Here is a 5,517-nt window from a genome sequence, read left to right on the forward strand (position 1 = left end):
TGTTCGTGTGCGCAAGTGCACTTACGGTACGCTGCTTAGCAGGACAATTTGTGTTTAGCAAAATGAGATCGAGCGATAACAGGTCCGTGATGCCCTTAGATGTTCTGGGCTACACGCGTGCTACAATGTGGGTAGCAGCGTGTCTCCTATTCCGAGAGGAACGGGAAATCACTCAAATACTCACTTAGTAGGGATTATGGATTGCAATGGTCCATATGAACTCGGAACTTCTAGTAAGTGCTGGTCATCAGCCAGCGTTGAATACGTCCCTGCCCTTTGTACACACCGCCCGTCGCTACTACCGATGGATTATTTAGTGAGGTCTTTGGAGATGATCGTTCGCTGGATCCTCGTGAACCGCGTCTGCTTTATCGAAGTTGACCGAACTTGATGATTTAGAGGAAGTAAAAGTCGTAACAAGGTTTCCGTAGGTGAACCTGCGGAAGGATCATTAGTGGCCAAGTGATCCTTCCAGAAGTCCGAACCTGCGGGTTGAGACTTCGGCACAAGTTGCCATATGATAATTGACGAAACACTATAGAAGTCCGAACCTGCGGGTTGAGACTTCGGCACAAGTTGCCATATGATAATTGACGTAACACTAACAAGTCCGAACCTGCGGGTTGAGACTTAGGCACACGTTGCCTTATACATGACTTCGAACAAATACACAAGTCCGAACCTGCGGGTTGAGACTTAGGCACAAGTTGCCTTATACATGACTTCGAACAAATACACAAGTCCGAACCTGCGGGTTGAGACTTAGGCACAAGTTGCCATATGAAAGTTGACGAAACACTAACAAGTCCGAACCTGCGGGTTGAGACTTAGGCACACGTTGCCTTATACATGACTTCGAACAAATACACAAGTCCGAACCTGCGGGTTGAGACTTAGGCACAAGTTGCCTTATACATACATTGGCCAAATAAACAGAAGTCCGAACCTGCGGGTTGAGACTTAGGCACAAGTTGCCATATTATATTCGATCAAACACTAAGTAGTCCGAACCTGCGGGTTGAGACTCAAGACCGTAACAAGATGTCACTATACAAGTCCGAACCTAAGGGTTGAGACTTAATGCGATCTAGATACCAAGTTGACATCCAATACCTGTTGAGCAAAACCAAAGATTCCCTGTTCTCGAATGATTACACTATATAACAGGGAATCATGAAGAAATCAAGCAAGCGTGAAACAAAGTCATCACTTGGGCATGCTCGATAGCCAACCACATGACCTTAACCTAAGAGAGCATGCAAACCACATGATACCTATAAACGATTAACCCGCCCTAGTTCAATCGTTCACCAAGTGATGACTTCAGTATGGCTAAGAGAAAAACTTTTAAATGGGAAAAACTCTAAGTCCGAACCTCCGGGTTGAGACTTCCGCGTCGGAGGTGGGCGCACCTCCTATCCGAAAGATGATGAATCAGGGGTGTTCGGTCAGCAATGGTCGGATGCCCCGTCGTAGTCCAACTATGACAATCAAAGTCAAGACCTCCGGGTTGAGACTTTCCGCGAGTACAAGCATAAAGGAACACGGACCAAGCCGTACCGAGAGAATCGGTACTAGAGCCCTCGTGGTTCTACATTGAGAGAGCCCTCGTGGTTCTCATTAGGGGCTTTATGCAAGTCGTACTCAATACTGTGGTGTGAAGTATAAAGTATAGTCCTCGCCTGGTCCACGCTGCTTCGGCGGTCCTGGGTAAGATAGTTAATTCTAGCTTGCCCTATAGTGGAATGAGGACACTTAATGCTTCGTCTTTTAGCGGCGGCTAGACTCCTCCTCACGGGGAACGAGTTGACGCGCACAGCGGCGGCTTACGCACTATGGCAATCATGGATGCCTGAAGATTCCGTGAAGTTCTCCCCTGGTCCACGCTGCCTCGGCAGTCCTGGGTAAAATGGAATATTTCCAGCTTGCCCTATAGTGGAAGAGGACTATCCAACAATACAAAGTCAAGACCTCCGGGTTGAGACTTTCCGCGTCGGTGGTGTCGCGCACCGCCTATCCGAAAGATGGTGTAACAGGGGTGTTCGATCAGCAATGGTCGGATGCCCCGTCATAGTCCAACTATGACAACCAAAGTCAAGACCTCCGGGTTGAGACTTTCCGCGTCCGGAGGTACGCGTACCGCCTACCCGAAAGATGGTGTGCTTCTGGGGTATTCGATGAGTCGGATACCCCGTCGTAGTCCAACTATGACAATCAAAGTCAAGACCTCCGGGTTGAGACTTCCGCGTCCGGAGGTACGCGTACCGCCTACCCGAAAGATGGTGTGCTTCTGGGGTATTCGATGAGTCGGATACCCCGTCGTAGTCCAACTATGACAATCAAAGTCAAGACCTCCGGGTTGAGACTTCCGCGTCCGGAGGTACGCGTACCGCCTACCCGAAAGATGGTGAATCAGGGGTGTTCGATCAGCAATGGTCGGATGCCCCGTCGTAGTCCAACTATGACAATCAAAGTCAAGACCTCCGGGTTGAGACTTTCTAAGAGTACAAGCATAAAGGAACACGGACCAAGCCGTACCGAGAGAATCGGTACTAGAGCCCTTGTGGTTCTACATTGAGAGAGCCCTCGTGGTTCTCATTAGGGGCTTTATGCAAGAAGTACTCAATACTGTGGTGTGAAGTATAAAGTATAGAGTCCTCCACTGGTCCACGCTGCTCCGGCGGTCCTGGGTAAGATAGTTCATTCTAGCTTGCCCTATGTGGAAGAGGACTCAATACCCTACCTGTTGAGCTTGAAACAAAGTCATCACTTGGGCATGCTCATATTGCCATACACAATTACATTATATTCGAATGAGCATGCAAGCGACCCTATATAGACCGAACCAAAACGATAGATACCGCCGTAGTTCACCCCCACCAAGTGATGACTTCAGTATGGCTAGTGTGTGAAGTATAAAGTATAGTCCTCCCCTGGTCCACACTGCTTCGGCGGTCCTGGGTAAGATAGTTAGTTCTAGCTTGCCCTATGTGGAAGAGGACACAATACTTAATACTTAGAGTACAAGCATAAAGGAACACGGACCAAGCCGTACCGAGAGAATCGGTACTAGAGCCCTCGTGGTTCTACATTGAGAGAGCCCTCGTGGTTCTCATTAGGGGCTTTATGCAAGTCGTACTCAATACTGTGGTGTGAAGTATAAAGTATAGAGTCCTCCACTGGTCCACGCTGCTCCGGCGGTCCTGGGTAAGATAGTTCATTCTAGCTTGCCCTATGTGGAAGAGGACTCAATACCCTACCTGTTGAGCTTGAAACAAAGTCATCACTTGGGCATGCTCATATTGCCATACAATATTCCATTATCTACTAATGAGCATGCAGCTATATGATTATAACCTGTAAACGATTACCCCGCCGTAGTTCAGCGCTTCAACCAAGTGATGACTTCAGTATGGCTAGTGTGTGAAGTATAAAGTATAGTCCTCCCCTGGTCCACACTGCTTCGGCGGTCCTGGGTAAGATAGTTAGTTCTAGCTTGCCCTATGGTGGAAGAGGACACCATACTTAATACTGTGGTGTAATGAACAAAGTATAGTCCTCCACTGGTCCACGCTGCTTTGCAGTCCTGGGTAAGATAGTTCATTCTAGCTTGCCCTATGTGGAAGAGGGCATACAAGACAAAGTATAGTTCTCCCCTGGTCCACGCTGCTTCGGCGGTCCTGGGTAAGATAGTTAATTCTAGCTTGCCCTATGTGGAAGAGAGCATACATGAACCAAGAACGAAGGTTATGATCGAGGAATGATTCGACAACTAACCGATGGTATGAAATGTGAAGAATTCAAGCAAGCACACAATCAAGTCATCACTTGGGCATGCTCGATAGCCAACCCTATGACATTAACCTAGAAGAGCATGCGAAACCCAATATATATACAAGTAATGTAAACGATGCCTCCCTAGTTCAGCGCTTCAACCAAGTGATGACTTCAGAATGGCTAAATCAAATCGGTTCAAAACATACCATCGGTACCCTATTGAAACACACAAGTCGATATCAAACCTCTTAATTGTGTAGTCCTCCACTGGTCCACGCCGCTGCGGCGGTCCTGGGTAAGATAGTTCATTCTAGCTTGCCCTATGTGGAAGAGGGCACATTACTCAATACTGTGGTGTTATGAACAAAGTATAGTCCTCCTCTGGTCCACGCTGCTTCGGCGGTTCTGGGTAAGATAGTTAATTCTAGCTTGCCCTATGTGGAAGAGGGCATACAAGACAAAGTATAGTTCTCCCCTGGTCCACGCTGCTTCGGCGGTCCTGGGTAAGATAGTTAATTCTAGCTTGCCCTATGTGGAAGAGAGCATACATGAACCAAGAACGAAGGTTATGATCGAGGAATGATTCGACAACTAACCGATGGTATGAAATGTGAAGAATTCAAGCAAGCACACAATCAAGTCATCACTTGGGCATGCTCGATAGCCAACCTCATGACATTAACCTAGTAGAGCATGCAAAAACCAATATATATGTAAACGATGCCTCCCTAGTTCAGCGCTTCAACCAAGTGATGACTTCAGAATGGCTAAATCAAATCGGTTCAAAACATACCATCGGTACCCTATTGAAACACACAAGTCGATATCAAACCTCATGATTGTGTAGTCCTCCACTGGTCCACGCCGCTTCGGCCGTCCTGGGTAAAATGGAACATTCCAGCTTGCCCTATGTGGAAGAGGGCACATTACTCAATACTGTGGTGTGAAGTATAAAGTTCAGTTCTCCCCTGGTCCACGCTGCTTCGGCGGTCCTGGGTAAGATAGTTCATTCTAGCTTGCCCTATGTGGAAGAGGACACTTAATACTTCGTCTCTAAGCGGCGGCTTGACTCCTCCCTACGGGGAACGGGTTTACGCGCACAGCGGCGGCTTACGCACTATGGCAGTCATGGATGCCTTACGTTTCTATGAAAAGTGTGTTCCTCCCCTGGTCCACGCTGCTTCGGCAGTCCTGGGTAAGATAGTTAGTTCTAGCTTGCCCTATGTGGAAGAGGACACGTAGACTTACTGTGGTGTGAAGTATAAAGTTCAGTTCTCCCCTGGTCCACGCCGCTTCGGCCGTCCTGGGTAAAATGGATTCATCCAGCTTGCCCTATGTGGAATGAGGACACTTTATGCTTCGTCTCTAAGCGGCGGCTTGCTCCTCCCTACGGGGAACGGGTATACGCGCACAGCGGCGGCTTACGTTATGGCAGTCATGGATGCCTTACGTTTCCATGAAAAGTGTGTTCCTCCCCTGGTCCACGCTGCTTCGGCAGTCCTGGGTAAGATAGTTAGTTCTAGCTTGCCCTATGTGGAAGAGGACACGTAGACTTACTGTGGTGTGAAGTATAAGGTTCAGTTCTCCCCTGGTCCACGCCGCTTCGGCCGTCCTGGGTAAAATGGATTCATCCAGCTTGCCCTATGTGGAATGAGGACACTTTATGCTTCGTCTCTAAGCGGCGGCTTGCTCCTCCCTACGGGGAACGGGTATACGCGCACAGCGGCGGCTTACGCAAGT

This window comes from Anopheles coustani (assembly GCF_943734705.1).
Source record: "Anopheles coustani chromosome X unlocalized genomic scaffold, idAnoCousDA_361_x.2 X_unloc_28, whole genome shotgun sequence".
Taxonomy (NCBI): Eukaryota; Metazoa; Arthropoda; class Insecta; order Diptera; family Culicidae; genus Anopheles; species Anopheles coustani.